Genomic DNA, 20987 nt, shown 5'->3' on the forward strand with positions numbered 1-20987 from the left:
AAAGATGTCCTGTCTCTGCTTAGCAGTTCTAGGAATGAAGGTAGTGGTCAAAGATTATTAATGCTCGGGGCGCCTGGGTAGCTCAGTTGGTTAAGCAACTGCCATTGGCTCAGATCATGATCCTGGAGTCCCAGATTGGACTCCCTGCTCAGCGGGGAGTCTGCTTTTCCCTCTGACCCTCCCCCTTCTCATGCTCTCTCTCTCTCTCTCTCTCTCTCAAATAAACCCTTTTTAAAAAAATTATTGATGCTAGAATATAGGACTCCTATTTCCTTGTCGAGTGCCTTTTCCTTCATATCACTCTACCTTCCTCTTTTTTTAAAAGTTTGATTCCAGTAAAGTTAACATACAGTATTGTATTAATTTTAGGTGTACAGTACAGTGATCTTCCTTCCTCTTTTTTGAGTTTCTTCAACAAGGCCGCATTCCCGCTAACTCACTATAGGTTGAACTTAAGAGGAAGGTGATGATCAGAATGTATTTTATGGGGGCGCCTGGGTGGCTCAGTGGGTTAAAGCCTCTGCCTTCGGCTCAGGTCATGATCCCAGTGTCCTAGGATCGAGCCCCGCATCGGGCTCTCTGCTCAGCAGGGAGTCTGCTTCCTCCTCTCTGCCTGCCTCTCTGCCTACTTGTAATCTCTGCCTGTCAAATAAATAAATAAAATCTTTAAAAAAAAAAAATTGTGTATTTTATGGTCAACAGTGCTTAGATATGAAAAAATAGGTGTTCTGGAAGGCTTTTATGTCTATTCAGAGGTGACCAAGAAGCTAAGGTCCATCAGGTCCAGTCTAGGGAAAGCGGGACAGAATGAGTAATTCATGTTTGATGTGCAGACAGGATTGTACGGACAGAGAAGACATCCAGAGCATAATAAAAAATGCTATCTGTCATGCAGAGGAAGGAGAGGCAGAGAATCACTAGGTTAGAGTTATGTATCCATCGCTGGCATTTTGTTCAGATACTAGATGAATGTGACCGTTGGCATCTAAATTTATTAGCTCTCTTCCCCACCTCCACCTGCCTTAGAAGAACTTTCTGGTTTCTTTTCCATTGGGCTGATCCTTCTTTTGTTGCTCCAGGAATACAGTTCCTGGAGTTCTGTTATCTTTGACTTCTGTTGATGCTTAGGTGAAGATGCCAAATGATTCTTCTGCTTCAAATTTCTGCCAGTCAATGGGATGTTGACAGTATTTAGTGTGGGGCATATACCAGGGCGAAGAGTGTTTAGCATTAAGCTATTTATATCAGACTGTGGGAGGCGGACTCCTGGCATTGGTCGATGTTATATGAGGGATACGTACTCTTTTTAGTTAAAGACTGCCCTTTTCATACTTAATAGTTACTGTTTGTTAATTAAAACTTCAAAATCTCTTCCTTTGCAAAATGTCAGTATCTCCTAACTTTTAGAGAAAATTGAGTACTGTTCTTAACAAGTATCTCATACCGCCTTTGAAGCGTGGTTGTTAGGCATGGTTTTCTTCTTTGCGGTACCCTGTAGGTTCCTCAGAAAGAGATACCAGGCTTTACTAATCTTTGTGACCTCTGCAGTATTTCTCAGTATGGGTTCCATGCACTTCCCTGTATCCGTATCCTGCAAAACCCTTCCTAATAAAATTGCAAGTTCCAGGGTTGGCCTTAATTCATCAGAATATCCAGGAATGGAGACCAGGAATCCCCCCCCCCCACCTTTTTTTTGAGAGAGAGGTGAGGAGTCTTCATTTTAAGTAATCATGTTCTCCCTGTGATCCCTATGCACATTAAAGTTTGGGTGATTGTTCCTGTAGAATTTTTCAGGTGTGGTCTATGGACCTGGCAGTAGCTAGAAATGCAGAATCTCGGGCCCCACACTAGATCTACTGAATCAGTCTACATTTTAACAAATTTCTGCGTGATAATTATGCACACTCAAGTTTGAACATGGCTTTACAACTTCTTACAAGTAGTAAGTTGTTTTTCTTTTCTTTTTTTTTTTTTTTAAACACCCACAAACTTTTAATGTCTTAAAAATTTAGGGAGTATCTCAGGAGAACTATTATTTTCAATAAAGAATCATAGAGTTCATTGTGTCACAGTTTAAGCACAGCTTTAGTAATTTCCTCCTAAATGAATGCCGAAGTACCTCATAAAATATAATTGCAAATCTGTCTCTCATATGAAAGAATCTAATCCTTCTCTGCCTGTGCGAGATTCACTCTGGGTCTGGCTCAAAGGCCTCTACTCCAAGATCAAGCAAAGTCTTAGCAACAGGCTTCTACAGCATTTGGCAGTGAGCAGTTTTCAGGGGCCACAACCTCGTCTCAGTGGGAGTAAGAATAATTGAATGTTGTTTGTATGTTCTTCTAAAACTAGAAAACCTTCCTGTGGATTTGGTAATGTGTTATATTAGTGTTTCCCAAATATGCCTGATCAGGAAAATCATCTGTTGCTTGTTAAAAATTCAGAGTCCTAAGCCTGAATCGAAATTTCTGGAGGGTGTGATCTATTTTTTGATCGACACCCTAGACTTTCTTGCTCTCAGGCACGTTTAAGAAACACGGAATTAATGTGACCTTTTCCCCCAGGTTAACTTTTTGATTATATTTTTTTGGAGCTCTTCGTGTCCCCCCTTTCGGTTTTCTCCAGCAGACAGTGCCCCAAGAGCAGTAGAGAGGAAGTTCAGGATTAGTATTGAAAACCGGAAATGGGGATAATGAAGTACTGCATGATACGGTTTCTCGGGGATTTAAAAAGTACTTGATTAGTTATTTCATGCTTTCTCTCTTCCTTTGCAAAGGTCCTAAGGACGTTCTGTGCATTCTGCATGTGAAAGCAAGCATCTGGGATCCTGGAGCAGGGGCTGTGTGTGCCCCTGTGCATGGAAGGGAAGCAGAGAGGATCAGACCTGTGCAGTGTGCCATCTCTTCTCTCAGAGCTCCTTTTCTTCGCATTTAACTCTAGAATGTGCTTTACCCTCAGAAGGGAAACTTGTAAATAATAATTTACTACTTAGAGAAATAAATTATGCTTCCCTTCCCCTGAAAATAAACCGTTCGTGGGCCATCCTTTCTGAACTTTGCAGAAGAAACCTGGTTTTTAGAAAAAAATTGTGTTGACCTCTAATTGACGAGTAGGGTCCTCCTTGAATCTTGTGCATGAAGACAAAACGGTAATACCCGCAAGGAGTCTCAGGATCTACTTGTGTAAATCTGTAATTAGTGTTACCTAGTTTGGGATCTCATTCTTCTATTCTTATTTTTATATTCTTATGTTTTATAAATTCTTACATTTTATAAATCCTTTCATGGTTTTAAAATTTGTAATTGTTTTTCATGGATAGATAGAAAAGGGAGCCTTGTCCTCTTACAAATAAAACCTGACATTTCTGTGCAGTAATTTTTAAAGATTTTATTTATTTGAGAGAATGAACATTGGGGGCTGACAGAGGGGGGAGAGGGAGGGAGGCAGGGAAGAAAGGAGGAAGAGAGAGAGAGAGAGAGAGAGAGAGGAACATAGACTCCCCGCTAAGCAGGCACGCTGATCCCAGGACCCAGAGATCATGACCTGAGCTGAAGGCACATGCTTAACCGACTGAGCTACCCATGTGGCCCTCTGTGCAAAAATTTAAATACTATCCAACTAACGACTTTTTCCAGGTGGGCATTGTTAAATATCAGATGCAGGCAGGAAAGGCAGGTCTCTAATCTAAGGCAGTTTAGATCCCTAAATCGAGATTATAGGAATAGGTAAGTAAGGTACGGTACCTGCTCTCAAGGAATTTATGGTTTAATTGGAAAGAACTTAACTCAGCCTGTGAAAGTTAGGGAACAGAGTAAGACCTATGACTGTAGTAACAACAGTGCAACAGGAATTCAAGGAAAGAAGGAAAGACCTGGAACAGTTGCAGAAAGCTTCCTTGGTTTAGGCTTTTAAGTCCAGAAGTGAGCTTTCAACACAAGTGAAGAATAGCTATAAAAGGAAAGGCTTTTAGTCTGGAATTAAGCAAGGTGTGATGTTAAGACTGACCCACGATACGATAGCCCAGGGAAGCAAAGTGGCAGGGGAGAAAGGAACTATAATTATGGAACACTAGAAGGGCAGAGGCTCTGGAATTTTGTTGTGATAAGGTGGGAAAGAACTGATGCCTGGTAGCAGAGCTGATTGTGAAGTTAGAAAAATAATAGTGTTTTGGGGTATATCCGTTCTGGTTTTAAAAATCTTAGAGCCATAAGGTAACTTCACAAATAAAATCTAAAATTTTTGATGAATGGTATACTCTCCGGCACAGATTAAGACACTTGGAGGAGGGTGAAGGAGATGGTTGTGCTAGTTGTAGGGGGTCCCCCCCCCGAAGCTTATGGGCCCATTATTCAAGTGCTGCTTAAACCTGGATGGTGTCAGCGGGAGGAAGTATGAGGTCAGGGATCCATATTCATGTTCCCTGGGTTTGTGGTACCTGTACAGTTTCAGTTAGCAAAAAAGTGTATTACATGTGGTATGTGGTATTAACTATACTGTTTAAAACGATTTTTTTTTAAAGTTGTAGTTAGGGGCACTTGGGTGACTCAGATGGTTAAGCATCTGACTCCTGATTTCGGCTCCGGTCACCATCTCTGGACCCTGAGATCCAGCCCGATGTCCGGCTCTGCAGCATGATTGGAGCCTGCTTGAGAGCCCCTGCCACCGCTTTTCTGTCCCTGCCCCCTGCTCACACGTGTTCACTTGGTCTTTCTTTCTTCCTTTCTCAAAAAAAAAAAAAAGTAGTCATGGTATATTGTAGTTCAATATATACACACATTGTCTTAGATTTCTGATGAGGTTTTATGTTCTCTTGTATTCAGAACACTTGGAAATTCTTCCATGAGACTCCAAATAAATTACATTTTAATAAATAGCCTAGATGTGGCCATTTGGAAGAATGGTTGAGAAGTTTTGGCACAATAGAGCAGCTTATCTGGGATGTTGGTTGTATCTTTATTTGGTCATATTAGAGCACAGACGCTCTGGCACAGCGATTACTGTTTTTGAATATCATAGCCTGTGTTCTGGCTAGAGCTGGGCTGGCACAACCAGCTTCCAGGGAGATCACTGACAGGTTGAGTCATGTCCACTATGAAAGCTCCTTCACATGCCCCCAGGTTCTCCGACGGTTCTGAGAATTTTTCCTCAGTTGGAGAGGAATAGTTTTGGAAACTGCCTTAGCTGTTTGAAATTCACAAAATGGGAGCTAATGAGCTGGTTTCTGTAGAATGTACAAATGCATATTCTCATTCACATGTTAAACTTGCAGAGGAATTCAAGTTCCTGAAAGGGAGTGAAAGTGGTAGAGGTAGTGTGAATAACAGCGTTTCACTCTGGAAACCCAGGATTAATAATGAGATATTTGTCTTAAGTGGTATGCAATTTGCTCCGTGGTCATTTTTTTTAATTTAATAGATATTTTTGGAGTACAATATTTTATTTTTTTAAAGATTTTATTTGTTTATTTGACAGAGAGCGATCATAAGTAGGCAGAAAGGCAGGCAGAGAGAGAGAGAGGGAAGCAGGCTCCCTGCTGAGCAGAGAGCCCGATGCAGGACTCCATCCCAGGATCCCGAGATCATGACCTGAGCCGAAGGCAGAGCCTTAACCCACTGAGCCACCCAGGCTCCCGGAGTACAATATTTTATTAAGAGACTTTGAAAAGTTACCCATCAGCTGGTTAGATGAAGACGTAAGTGTCAGGATTTGAATAATTTCATTCCTTGGTGCTCATTCTACCCCATTAGCAAGAAGTGTTACCAGACAGCAGTTGAAGGATCCTGTTTGCTTTAACAAAAACTCCTATAATGCTTGCTTATGTGCCAGGTACTTTTCTAAATGCTTTACCAACAGTGACTTATTTAAACCTCTTAGCAACCCGCTTAGGTGGGCTTTATTATAGCTCCCATTTGTAGATGAGGAAACTGAGGCTGCATCGGTTCATAAGTTGTCCAGGATCACTCACATAGTAGATGTTGTGTACATTCAGATCTGGGCAGTCTGGCTCTGGACTTCATGTGCTTAAGCACTATGCTCTATGAAGTCATTCTCACAGGGGAGAAAAACCCCAATGCAAATAGACTTAATCATGACTGTTAGGTCAGTATTTGTGGTGAAATGACCGCACGTTGGTAGCTCTGGAGCCCATTTCCCTTGTTTTGCACTGACAACTCCGCTGAATTCTTGAAATTTGCGGTTTAAGACGTCATTGTGTTTTATTTAAATATTTTATATTTAAATTATATATAATAATAATATATATAATATATGTAGTTATATATATTATATATTATATATTTAATTTAAATATATTTATACAAATATTTAGCGAAATTTCAGTGGCTTGATTGGGAGGTTCTCAGTGGCAAGAACAAGGTCGTCTTGACTTGATGTCCTTTGACTCTCATATACCTTTACCAAAAACCCACCCTTTCAGTATACCTTTGGAGTCAAAATGAAACCTGGAGACCAACTATTCCACACCTTCTCTTTATAAATAAGGAAACTAAAGCTCCGAGAGGTCAGTCCCCAAGCCCTCAACAGCTAGTTTGGAAGCAGAGATGGAATTTAAACCACTAGGTTCAGTGTAGTGGTGTTTTCCTTCCATTATGGTCGTTGAAAAGTTAGTGCTGTGGGAGTTCAGATTAAATATTTAACATGTACTTAAATATTCTAGATTGATTTGTAAATCCTATATTACTTTTGTTAATATAGGGTATTTCTCAGCTTCTCAGACTTCACCCATGTCTTTTTTTCCTGACATTTGTTAGTCTTCCGTTGTGCCTAGCCAACACGTGTAGTCCTTACTTGGAAGTCCTGCCAAGTTTTCTGGAAACTGCATCCCTTTACATAAGTACATGCACACATAAGTAACATAACCTTAATACTGACTTGATTCAAGTGACCACATAAATGGTTTACAGACACAGGTGGCTTTCAAGTCAGACAAATAATTTCTCACTGGAGGGGTGGTTGGTAGTTCCTGTAGTAGGCTGGGGGATTGGTAGCTGTAGTCTAAATGCGTTGAAGGTATTCTGGATTGGGAAATACGTAGGACTGGAAGAGCTACGGTAATCTAAATTTTAAAATGGAAGTTTGCTGTTTTACTGGAAGAGCAATTAGAAGCACTAGGCTTTGCAGTGTTGAAAGCAAAGTACCTAGTTTATGAATTACAGGAAGTAGCCTTAAAGTAGGTTGTATTCATCTTACAGTCATGTAGTATTTTAAGTGCAAGCAGGTTTTGGCTGAATGAATTTTCGCGTAGAAACAAGTTTCGAAAGGTGGGTAGTTATTAAGCAGTGAGTTCACCATAGCCCAGTTAATGCAAAATGTGGCCTGCATATGTGTCTGTACACTGCGAACTTCCCTGGGCTTGAACCTGTTCACCTTTTCCCTGATGGTAGTTAAAAATAGCAAATACCAGTTTAAAATATTTTAATTTCCTGTTACCATGTGAGATCCTGGAATGAGCTGTGGATATTTTTAAGGAAATTTTATTTGTCAGAGAGCACTTGCACGCACACAAGCACGGGGAGGGGCACACAGGGGCAGAAGCAGGCTCCCCACTGAGCAAAGAGCCTGATGTGGGACTTGATCCCAGCATCCTGGGATCGTGACCTGAGCCGGAGGCAGATGTTTAACTTGCCACCCAGGCGCCCCTGAGTTAAAAATATTGATCAGAGTGGAACATAACTAAAGCCACCCAGGCGCCCCTGAGTTAAAAATATTGATCAGAGTGGAACATAACTAAACTATCATACACTACAGTAAAAGGTAGTGATTGACTATATCAGGAAAACTGTAAATCGAGTAAAACATACTCCCCCCTCCCTTTTTTTTTTTTTTTTTTTTAAGATTTTACTTATTTGAAAGAGAGATCACAAGTAGGCAGAAAGGAGGGGGAAGCAGACTCTGCCCCAAGTAGAGAGCCCAATGTGGGGCTCAATCCCAGGACCCTGAGATCATGACCTGAGCAGAAGGCAGAGGCTTAACCCACTGAGCCACCTAGGCGCCCCAACATACTTCCTTTAAAAAAGAAATGCACATATCTTTTTCTAGTGTCTTTTATAAAAGTGAATCTCAACCATTAAAAAATTGTTTTCACTGTCTTCTGGTAGAGCTCTAAAACAGAAATGCATATGAATCCATAACTACATAGTTTTACATCCTAGTTTTACCAACTGATGTAAATGTCTTGATTAAATTTGTGATTATTTTTCAGTTTTGTATTTATTTATTTATTTATTTGACCAAGAGGGTGAGACCGTGAGAGAGGGAACACAAGCAGGAGTGGGAGAGGGAGAAGTAGGCTTCCTGTCGAGCAGGGAACCCGATGTGGGGCTCGATCCCAGGATTGTGGGATCATGACCTGAGCCGAAGGCAGACCTCAACCAACTTAGCCACCCAGGTGCCTCTATTTGTCAGTTTTAAGTGTACACTTTAAACTTTGAGATTATTGTAGGTTCATATGCAGTGACAAGAAGTAGTACAGAGAGATCCTGTGTGTTCTTTGCCTAGTTTCCCTTAAGGATTACCTCCTATAAAACTAGCACAATATCACATTCAAGAAATTAACATTGAGAGAATGCACTCATTTTATTTAGACTTCCCAGTTTTGCTGTGTGTGGTGTTCTGTGTAATTTTATCCCGTGTGCAGGTTTGTATATCCACCACAGTCAAGGTCTAGAACGAGCCTTTGGGCTCTTGGGTGGCTCAGTTGGTGAAGCGCCCAACTCTTGATTTCGGTTCAGTTCATGATCTCAGTGTGTGACACTGAGCTTCAGATTCAGCTTCCCCTACCCCCTCTGGGGTGGGAGCAGCTCTAGAACAGCCCCATTACCACAAGGATCCCTGTCATTTCCTTTGCACAGCCACAGGCTCTCCACTCCTCGTTGGCTCCCAACTCTTGGAAACTCATTTGCTTTTCATCTCTGTGAGTTCAAGAATGTCCCATAAAAGGAATCCTGCAGTATGTCATCTTTCAGAATTGTTTTATTTTTTACTCAGCATAATTCCCTTGAGATTTATCTGTGTTTTTGTATTCATAGGTTGTTTTTTTGTTTTTTGTTTTAATTGTGTGATATCGCATGGTAGCGGTATACCAGTTCGCTAACCGTTCACCCGCTGCAGGACATCTGGCTTAGTGCCAGTGTTTGATTATGACTCAGATAGTTCTGAATATTTGTATACAGATTTTTGTGTGAATATATAAACTTTCATTTCTCTAGGATAAGCGCTCGAGAGTACAATTGCTAGGTTGTAGGGTAATCACATTTTTCAATCAGAAACTCCCACACTGCTTTCTAGAGTGGTTGTACCTTTTCACATTCCTGCCAGCAACGTGTATAAGAGATTTGGTTTCTTCGCATGCTTCCCAGTGTTGGTATTCTCAGTAAATTTGTATCCTAGAAGACGATGATACAGTGCAGTGTGGGTATTAAGTGGATGACTTTAATTGAGTTTTGGGTACCAATGTAATGGAGCTAAAATGTAGACAATAAAAAGTAGTGATTAGAAAATAAAAAATGTTCTCAAATTGAGTAAAATACACTTTTCATGTACCTTGAATGATGATGCTTAAGAAGTTAATTCATACTTTTAATTTTCCCTTAAAAGTAGATAAGAAGGGAATGCCTGGGTGGCTCAGTGGGTTAAAAAAAGTCTCTGCCTTTGGCTCAGGTCATGATCCCAGGGTCCTGGGATCGAGCCCTCCATCGGGCTCTCTGCTCGGCGGGGAGCCTGCTTCCTCCTCTCTCTCTCTGCCTGCCTGTCTGCCTACTTGTGATCTCTGTCTGTCAGATAAATAAATAAGAATTAAAAAAAAAAGTAGGTAAGAAGAGGGCAGATGTTCAGTCCACATTTACTTAACTAAGGGATTGAAAACTTGCTTAGTATCATTCAATGTCTGTTACTTTCTCCTTGATCAGGAATACTTAAGCCATTAGTCTTGATATTCTCCTTTTTCTTGTTCAACTCTTGTCACCTGAGAAAAGAGTCGAGGCGGATGCATGAGCAGCAGGAAGGTGGGGTGCTGGCTAGAGTCGGATTTGCTCCTGGCCTTGCGGAGAGGTGGAGAGATGGTACTGAAGGGACACTGAGGCTCACTTTTGGGAAAATGTGCCCCATGGAAAATATTTACGCGTGTTCGTGTTCCTTTTGCTATGCAGACTTTTCCTTCTGCCCACTTTAAGCCCGTATATAACAGTTGCATGATATTATCAGTACAGCCTCTTAGGATGGCCTTTGGAGCATGAAAATGGATCTTTTGAATGTGCTGAGCTGCTTTAATATAACATTTTCTGAGTCCTTACTCTGTGAACCTGGTACTGAACTTTAGACATTTCACGTCTGTTAATTTATTTAATCCCTCCAACAACTCTAAGAAATTACCCCAGAATTTAGTAGTTGAAACAACATTTCACAGTTCGTAAGGAGCAAGGATTTGGGAGAAGCTTTGCTAGGTGAATCTGGCTCAGAGTCTTGGGGATGCAGTCAAGGCATTTTTAGCTAAGGGCTGCAGTCATCTGAAGAGTTGACTGGGGCGGGAAGATCTTCCAAGATGGTTGCCTCACTTGGCTTTTGGCAAGCGGCCTCTTAGTTCTGTCATGTGGACCTCCCCATATTGTTTCTTGAGTAACAGTATGACAGCAGCTGGCTTCCCCCAGAGCAAGATCCGAGAGGACCTGCTTCTGCTGAGGAAGCCAGCAGAGCCTTTTTTGACCCAGGGTTAGAAGTCATGCACTATCACTTCTGCTGTATTCTGTTCGATACAAGTGAGTCACTAAGGAAGCCCACCCTGAAGGGGAGGGGAATTAAGTTCTTGAAGGGAAGCGTCCAGAAAATTTTGTGGACATAATTTAAAAACTGCCACAAGTAGGTGCCTCTGTTGTCTCCATTTCCCAAATGAGGAAATTTCTGAGTGGTGTAGTTAAGGGTCTTACTCAAGCTTCATAGCTAGGGAGTTAGAGAACTGGGATTTGAATCCCAGCAGCCTGGTTCCACATGAATGCTTGTTTATTTTTCCTATATATCCTTCTTACTGTTTTGTGTACTAACCTCTTGAATGCATCTAAAAAAAAAAAAATCACAATGACTTTGTTCCTTCATATTCCTCCATATCTGGATAGTCATAAATTACATGGCTGTCTCCTGTGCCTCACTCCTAGCACTGTGACTCTGTTTTTACATTCACTCCTTTAGTTCCTTGCATAGATACTTAGCACCTACTGCTGTGTACTAGGATGCTTCCTACTACTCATGGGGAAGAACATTCAGTTTGAAAGTGAGCTGACCTGCCAGCAAACAATTTGAAAGTGTATATTGGGTCATCTCCCACAGCTAAATATTGGGAAGCAGACCTTTTCACCACAGCTTTCTAGTTATGTTAGAACAGTGGTGCATTGTGGGTGGTTATTCAGAATACATTGCAAGGGCACCAAGAGTGGGGATGGGGGTGGTGGCTTAGTCAATTAAGTGTCTGCTTTCGGCTCAGGTCACGATCCCAGGGTCCCGTGATCGAGCTTCATGCTCAGCAAGGAGTCTGCTTCTCATTCTCCCTCCCTTCCCATGTCCCCCACCCTGTCCTGCTTGAGCACTCCCTCTCAAGTAAATTCTTTTTTTTTTTTTAAGATTTTATTTATTTGACAGAGAAACCACAAGTAGGCAGAGGGAAGGGGGAAGCAGGCTCCCTGCTGAGCAGAGAGCCTGATGCTGGGCTCAATCCCAGGACCCTGAGATCATGACCTGAGCCGAAGGCAGAGGCTTAACCCACTGAGCCACCCAGGTGCCCCTCAAGTAAAATCTTAAAAAAAAAAAAAAAAAAAAGCAAACTAAAGTTTGCAGTGGGATCAAGTTCCTCCAAATCCACTATTAATAGCAAAAACACATACTTTAGAGCCCTGGACAGTGTCAGGACCATAATGTGCCAGTGAGTAAATTTTTTTAAGGGTATTCTGTAGGACTGTGCTGTTGGGGATAGTTTTTGCTGTGTAGTTGGGAGTGACTTTTTTTCTTATTTTGTGAAGCAGATCTATTCAATCACCCAAACTGCGCAGAAGGAGAAAGAAAAGGCTTGAGATTCTGAAAAGCTCTTTTTTCTTATATTTCATTTTGTCAGTGCTTGGAAAAGAGTGTACGTGGATAGGCCAGATAATCTTGTGGACATTGAACTTCAGGGAACTCTATAGGATTAACATCCTAAGGGCAGGTGCACTTTAGGGGATTAAAATGCAAACTTCTGTTTACAATACACTGCATTAATGAATACATTTAAAAATCTTCATGTTTTAGCAATACAGGCAGTGAAATTGAACAGTAGGATTCCATGGGCGATCCAGGGCTGAATAGAGTAAGGCATCCAAAGTTGACTTGAAGGAACTAAGGAAAAAAAAAAGGGAGGGGGGGACTAAGGGAAACCAGGGTACATGAGACTAGGACTAGAGTTAGAGGGGTAAATTGTCCTGCTTTTACAGGAAGTGTCTTCTTGAACTCTAACTTGACAACCATATATATACTGTGTTTGACAGGGCTCGGTGAACTTCCTAATAATGAGGTTAAGTTCTTACATGCACACTTATATGCATCTAGTTTTCTGTGTAGGCTAATTGAAACCCTAAATTCCTGATTTGTCTCTGGTACCCACATCCCTTTGTGTCTGACAGCACCAAGGAAATTTCTTAATATTGAAGTTGAGGGCTCACATGTACAGACATATCTGCATCTGCCCAATCTTGGGTGGTTTCAAACCCTAGAAATTCTCAATTTGTCTCTTAGCTTTTCACTATATAGCAGACATGAGGTATGGCCTAGGTCAGACTTTGGTCTTAAGCAGTCCTGTGAACCTGGGAGATCATGAGACCATCTGATTATAAACCGTCATTGGGTTGGGCTCGGACATCTCAGTGAACATAGTGGTGTGGTGTGCTCAGTGCGAACTTGCTGTCCTTACTTCCTGTGCATGTTCTGAGCCTTGCACATACAAATTTATGGAACCATGTTGGTTCCTCTTCTATAAGCACTCCCATGTGTGGATCATTATGTTTGAGATTACCAATCTAGAACTAAACCCTGGGAGTTTATAACAACAAAGGGACTCTTTTATCCTCATGGTTAGTCAGTACCTGGTGTCTGTAGCAATCTGGTCTCCTGAACCAAAACATACCTTTCCTGGGCTGGAAATGGGTCATCTGTAAGTCCAGCAGGTGGCCAGGAGACTGGAACTTGGCCACCTGTTCCATCTTGAAATCAATGCCAACAAGAAATTGGAGCCTGACCAAAGGCTGGTCAGTTTTTGTTGAGCAGCAACCAGGATTAAATTCCTGGCAGACCATTTTCATAACTTGGTGGTCTGTTTTCATAGTGGCAAGACATGAATGCAGAATCCTAGAAGGCCAGCAAAGCCGCCCTTGGAAGTGAGCTGATGTGCCGTCCTCAGTACGGTTTATTGTGGCAGTTCGGTGTTTCAGGTGATGTTTCCAGAAGAAGCCAAGAACTTAAAGCCACCAAGACTTGATTTAAAAAGAATAAAATAATCAGGCTGTAAAGCTTAACTAAGGTTCTGAGCCACCCCCAGCACTATGGGATTTATGCCGGTATGATCGATGGAGCTCTTTAACTCTTCTGTCCCTGGTCTCTCAGAAGAACGACGGCCCTTCCTTGGGGGTTGGACGGTGCCTGATCCCTCTCTCTCTTGTCTTAGTGGGGAGGAGGGTGGTCACACAGCAGGAAGACCTCTTTGAAACTAGGATGGGCCTTAATTTAGAGTCATTGATGCACATTTTGGTTAGGTTTTATTTCTGGTGTAAGTACAAAGAAACATGGACTCCGTCAGAATTGAAATGTGAAGCAAATTTAAGTGAGTGTATACTTCTGCTTGGTCAAGCTTGTTCCTGTGGAGCAACAGGCAGAAAAACGGAGTCTCTACGGACAGATGATGGGCTGGACCCAGGGTGCATATTTTCACCTGAAGGAGATCTGTTTGGACTTGTTGGCCTCTCCATTTCCTCCTCCTCCTCCTCCTCCTCTTCAAGAAATGGTTTATGCTTACGGATATTTAAATGCTTACATGTATAATTATTTAAAATGAAAGTTCTCTAATACCACCTTTTCTCCGTGCTATTAACACAAGAGTAATTTAATAAATATTTTCAGTAACCCCCCCCCCCCTTTTTTTTAGCATGTACTAACTTGTAAAACCACTTGAATTAAACTGGGATGGGCAAATTCTGGTGTTTGCTTTTTCACTTATAGTCAGAAGCCTTGTTTTCAATCAATAAACACGGATATCTACTTGCCGTTTTATGTGTGCAGACTAGCGAGTTAGAGTATCTTTTCAAAAACCTTTGTAGATGACTCCTATAGCCGTTGTTTTGGGACTTCTACACAAGTAGGTTTAAGTCATTAGGAACTGAAATGTGAATGATTTTACTGGTAACCATATTTTGATCATTCATTCCATGTTAATGAGTGCTCGGTCCATAATTGTTTTAATGATCTGTTTGTCTTCAAGTCTACATGAATTTCACTCTTTTTTCTCCCTGGGTTCTGACAGTTTCTTGTCTCATTTCTTTTTCTTCTGAATTTCTGTCCGTATAATGTTAACCTTTCTGTCCTACGAGTGTTTAGCATTTGGTGCTGGAACCATACTGACCTGCTGGTGCCTGGGAAACCGGGCTGCCTCATTGTGCTTGCTGTGTTGTCACCAGAGCTGATGACATGCAAACACAGAACTGTCTCCCATGAACACACAATATTAGATTTCTTAAGTAATTCAAGAGAGATTTACAGACTATATGCTCTGTGCCTAGGATTAGGCGTACACTGTACCAAATAAGAGACTTCAGACTCTTAAACACCCTTTGAAAGATCTTACCTGTAAATACACTTGTGTGATTCAAAGAATGGTTACTCCAAAAGAATGACTTAAACATAGAGCATGTTTGAAAGCTTATTGTGAAGTTTACATTTCTTCATAGGTTTAAGAATGTGGGTGGATGGAGAGAAAGCTAGCCGAGGATAGATTACCAAGAAGCACCTCCATGGGCTTTACTCATTAGAATGTTTTAAATGAGTGACTCACCTAGTTATTTGTGAGTCATTAGAACCTGAGAAATAGCCTTTCCCTATCCTGTGAAATTAAGGTGAACCTTAAGAGGTTACCTCAGAGCAGCTAGAAGTGATCCCCACATCTTTTTATAAACAACTAAAACATACACAGAAAATGCCCATGGGCCTATAGTCTTAGGACACTATAGTGTCTAGCGGATAGGGCCATTGGCTGAAGATTGATAATTCTCTGCTGAAATTAAGTATGTGTCCCTTTGATTTGTATTTTTCATGTCTAGATGACCTATGTGTTCTTTATTAAAGGTTAAGACCTTTGGGGGGCACCTGTGTGTCCCATTTGGTTGAGCATATCTACCTCTCTCTCTCTCTCTCGGTTTTGGCCCAGGCTGTGGTCTCGGGATTGTGGGATAGCCCCATGTCCGGCTCCGGGCTCAAGGCAGAGTCAGCTTGGGATTCTCCCCCCTCGTCCGCCCCCCTCCCTGCGTGTGTGCTTGTGTCTGTGTAGGCATATATGAGAGCACGCACAGTCTCTCTCAAATAAAATGGTTAAGTAAAAGCTTTAAAAAAGAAAAGGAAAGGTAGGACCTTTCCATTTCAAGTTCTATTTTGACCTTTCTATCCAGGAAAACTCAAGACTGACACAGTGACTTAGAGTTTATTAAACTAGAAGTTAGTCACTCAGGGGCGCCTGGCTGGCTCAGTCAGTAGAGCACGTGACTCTTGATATCGGGGTTATGAGTTTGAGCCCCTCGTTGGGTGTCGAGATTACTTCAAAAATAAAAGCTTTTAAAAAAGTCACTGAAATGTGGCTTGATTTTCTGAGTGGGAACTGGCAGTGCCGTTGAAGAACACAGAGTTCGTTTTATCCAAAATAGAACTGTGGCCTCTGTAGGGAACGGCCGATACACGGCCGAGCAGAGAAGTCTCCTAGCTCTCTCTGCCCAGCGAAGGGCTTTCCCCTAGCGTTTATTCTTTCGGTTCTGTTATGAAAATGAAGTTGGAGGTACATCCACAGAATCCATTAGAGTCCCTTCGGAATAGAGCTGTCAGCAGCTTCATGTCTTGATCTTTTGTGAGGCATGTTGTGTCCTTGACTAAGAAATGTGTTTCCCCGTGTGTCTGATAAACTAAACATCTGCGATGCTGAGGGCCTGGTGCCAGGCACATCTGTGTCCATCGACACTGCTGGTAAGTTAAGGGCTGCCCTGGGTCATGATTGACCTGCCACAGAGTTCATTTGGTGTCATTCATTCGTTGTTTGGGGGAACCCCCCCCCCCATAACCTGAGTATTTGATCATTTATTTACCTGTCTCGAACTTTCTTCTCACTCTTGGTTACTTTGGGAATGAACCGAGCTTTCTGTTCACTTAAGATGGTCCTTTATGTACTGTTGCCTTCACTGACTGAAACCTCCCTGCAAGCAAGAATCACATTTTAGCGGCGCCTGGGTGGCTCAGTGGGTTAAGCCTCTGCCTTCGGCTCAGGTCATGATCCCAGGGTCCCAGGATCGAGCCCCAGCATTGGGCTCTCTGCTCAGCGGGGAGCCTGCTCCCCCTGTCTCTCTGCCTACTTGTGATCTCTCTGTCAAATAAATAAAATAAAATAAAAAAAATAAAAGAATCGTGTTTTAACTTTGTGATTTCCTCAGACATGGCAAAGACAAGGCCCACAAGTGTTCCCTATTTAATGGCTAAGATAAGAAGTGTCGGAGGGAGAAGGGTGGGGAAACTAAGCTGTTTTCAGATATCCCTGTGATCGAGGTCCCAGTCACTATAGAAAAGCATGAATTAGATATTCAGGAAGGGTTTTTTCCTCATACATTATCCATGATTTTTTTTTTTAACTTCATGAAATTTCCGAGTCTGAGGAAGTCTAGGAAGGATTCAAAGCTTGTAGATTCCAAGCGTTTGGATTGAAGTGACCTTTAGTTGTATTCATAGATGTGTAAGTAGTGAAAAATTATTTCCGCTAGTCAGTTTGTTCTGTCAGAGGAGAGAGTATATCTCTTCAGTGAGAGATGAGAGATCGTGGCAGGTTTTTGGGACCATGAGATTTGTTAGATTATGGAAGGTGTAACTCCTATCCATGTAAATAAAATGTTGGACATTTTAGTTGCCTCCAGTTGATGAACAAAACAGAGTTGTGGGGCGCCTGGGTTGCTCAGTCAGTTAAGCATCTCAGGTCATGATCTCAGGGTCCTGGGGTCAAGACCTGCATGGGGCTCCCTGCTCAGTGGGGAGCCTGCTTCTCCTCCCCGGCCGCCCTCCCGTATGCTCTCACTCCTTCTCTCAAATAAATAAGTAAAATCTTTAAAAAAAAAAGTTGCTTTGAGCTTCTTGTCATCTGTGGGTGATTGGCAAACTTAGGGTTAATGGGAGTTCTGGGTTTTCTTTTCTTTTTCATGTATAATAGTTCAAGATATTAAAATAAGAATCACTTCTAATTCTGAAATATTTACATTAAAAGTTCCCTCCATAAACTTCGTGTTTATTGGTGTGAATATTGACATTGTTTATAGTTTCCTAAAGGAAACAATAAAAAATAGTTCTTAATCTAACAAAGTATCTAATATATGTGTATTATAGAAAAAATACAAATAAGCAAATAAACATTAGAATCACTTTACCACTCCGGGTAAATTGTATAACTATAACTATTTTGGTGTCTGTGCAAAGGCGTGTTATCCCTATCTTAATATGTGTGTATGTGTGTCAGTGTTTGTTTTATAGAATAAAATGAAACTTTTTCCTTGAATGTAATTTTTTTCTTGAACATAATTTTTATTGGTTGCGTAATACATTTTATTGATGTATATGAACCTTATATCAAGTAATATTTTGTTGATAATCCCCAGAGTTTTATTGCATTTTGGTGGTAAATTGTTTGACTTGCAAGTTTGTGGGCTTTTTCGTTAGAACAATACTATAAATGGTAGTTTATTTTCTAAGCTAACTCCCTGAATTTTAACTGATACCTGTTACATAGCTAAGCTTCCCTGATGGACAACGGGAACTCCAGGGCTTAAACCATAGGATCCGCTCATTGCATTATTTCCTCAGAAAACTCTGTGATCCAGTCAACCCCTGGCACGGTGTCAGACGTTGGGTTGGGTACTCAGCAAAATCTGAATGAATGTGAGCTGCGATTCCTTCTCTACTCAAGTCCTGGCTAGAGCAGCCAAGGACAGATGGTATTTACTTTTCTGGACTGTGGGAAGAGGGTTGTGGATGCAGGGAGGGCACACCGAAGAGCAGGTTTCCCTCATCAGCTATGTCTTTTGCACTTGTCCATAATTCGGCTTTAGCTTGGATAAAACAAGTTCCTGGAAAAAGAGTCTTCATCACTGGTGAACTTGAGGGAGTTGGGAGAAGGCAAAAGATACATTGAATAACAAACTTTCCCTAAGGACATTTGTAAAACATACTATCCAAGAGCAACAGAATACACATTTGTTCTTAAGTACACAGCATTTATCATGTTCTGGGCCCTAAAACAAGGAATCGAAGGGCCAATTTGTTGTTTTCTTGGTTTTTTGAGTTAAGCATGTACCTACCCTATCATTCAGCCCTTCCACTCTTAGGTATTGAATGAACCAGGAAGAAAGAAAACCTACATACATCCACACAAAGACTTGTACAGATTGATACATGAATGCTCCTAGCCATTGTATTTTTGTAAAAGCCAAAAACCAGAAGTAACCCAAATGTTCCATCAAGTGAATGGATAAATGAACTGTGGTATATCCATACAACAGGATACTACTCGGCAGTGAAGAGGAGCAGACTATGAATACATCCAACAGTGGGTGAATCTCAGAATAGTTACACAAAAGTCAAAAGGCCAGACAAAAAGGATACATTATGGTTCCGTTTGTATAAACCTTTAGAACATACATACCAATGAATCGTGACAGAAGGCAGATCTGTGATTGCCTGGGAATGCGGATGGTAGAAGCAGGGTGGCAGGAAACTTAGAGATGGTAGATCTGTTTACGATCTTGATCGTTGTGGTTTCACAGGTTATGCATAGGTCAGAACTTACCAAATTGTAAACAAAGAGGACAGTTTATTACACAGTTGGCCCGTGATCCATGTGGGGACTAGACGGCACTGATCTCCTGCATGGTCAGAAATCCTCATATGGCTTTTGACTCCCTTGACTTAACTCCTCATAGCCTGCTGTGGATCGAAAGCCTTACTGGCAACACACACTTGATTAGCACAGATTTTGTATATTATATGTTTTTCATACAATATTCTTACAGTAAAATAAGCTAGAGAAAAAGTTATTAAGAACATTGTAAGGAAGGGAAAGTACACTTATGTTACTCTATTTATTGGGGGGGAAAATCTGCCTGTAAATGGACCCACACGGTTCAAACCTGTGTTCAAGGGTCAACTGCGTATCAACAATTGCACAACAAATCTATCTAAAATATGAATAACAAGAAAATAAGGCCTTCATGATTCTGAGGCTGTTTACATCATCATAGTGTTGCTTATACACCTGTACGCAGATGACATGTGTCATCAATAAAAGGGCCTTCTTGCTGATTTGTGCTTCTTCATAGCCAGAATCAATGGAAAGTGTTAGGGTTCTAGAAGATCTCCTTTTCACACTGAGGGAGAAAATCTAGAGTTCTAGATGGTTAACAACAGAGCATTGAATCTTTAACTAGCAACATGATTTCTAATGAGGGCCTCAGTCATGTTGTATCAGCCAGAATAGAGAAGAGGAATAGAAAATGTGGCGGTGAAGTCAGACTCCTAGAAACAGCAGAATGGTGCCAGGGAGTCAGGGTGGAGGAAATGAGAAGTTGGTCAAAGATTACAAATGTCCAGTTCGAAGTTGAGTATGTTATGGGATCCAGTGCACAGCATCGTGGTTAGAGGTAACAGTTCTGTATTGTATATACTCAGAAGTCACTGAGAGTAGATGTTAAATGTTCTCACCCCCAAAAAGAAGTGGTTAATTCTAGGACACAATGGAGGCAGTAGCTAACACCATAGCGGCAATCATTTTGTAATATATAAGCTTAGTGAATCACTACATGGTACCTCTTAAACTTAACACATTGTTATATGTCCATTACATTTCAGTGTTGGGGGGAGGTTAGAAATCTTAAAGGCACACTAGCTAAAATAAGTAGAAAGAAAGCATGGTGATGACCATTCATTCGGTGATTTCTCTTTGCCTGTTGGATGAAGACCAGATTCCTGAGCCAGTGACTTGTGGTGTCCCCTGTAGTTCGAACTCAGCTTTGGTTTGGTTTGGCTTCGCCTTCTCCCAGAATATTCTGAGGTATCTCCCTCTTTACCGGCTTGGTTAATGCTTTTCTTTGCCTCCGAGTCTTTTTTCCATTTCCTCTCACCTTTTATATCCATGTGGTGAAATTTTACCCATCGTTTAAGTTCCCAGTCAAATGCTAACATGTTTTCTCTGATCTCCCAAATGGAGATCTGTGTTCTCTGTTTTAGTAGACTCTGATCATGTAATTTGTATCTTCGGCCTGATGGGTTATAGGTCAGTGAGGTCTTCCCTCCCTGCTGTTTCGGAACCCAACAGATGAAGAGTTCTACGTTTTGGCTACTATTTAGATGTGTTTGGATTCTTTTTTACATGGATTAAAATTATCGGGGTATCTGGCTGGCTCAATAGAACACGTGACTCTTGATCTCAGGGTTGTACATCTAAGCCCCGTGTTGGGTGTAGAGATGACTTAAAAATAAGATACTTTTGAAAACGACTGTAATTATTAATGCCGAGGATGGAGGCAAGGACAAAACAAGCAGAAAAAATGAAAATCGTTCTGATTTTATTTTTGAACTGTGTTCTGTGTTCATTTGATTTAGAGCAAAGAAGTGGTAGGTTTACTGTTCTTGTGACCTTTTTTTTTTCTTCTTTAAACTGATATTTTAACTATGTA

General features: G+C 41.3%; 1 protein-coding gene across 9 annotated transcripts in view; it reads left to right on the forward strand.

Moving 5' to 3' along the window:
• Nucleotides 1-20987, forward strand: part of RBPMS (RNA binding protein, mRNA processing factor) — a 171680-nt gene that overhangs the window by 53900 nt on the left and 96793 nt on the right. The window lies entirely within an intron of this gene.

Source organism: Mustela erminea, chromosome 21 (assembly GCF_009829155.1).
Source record: "Mustela erminea isolate mMusErm1 chromosome 21, mMusErm1.Pri, whole genome shotgun sequence".
Lineage (NCBI taxonomy): Eukaryota > Metazoa > Chordata > Mammalia > Carnivora > Mustelidae > Mustela > Mustela erminea.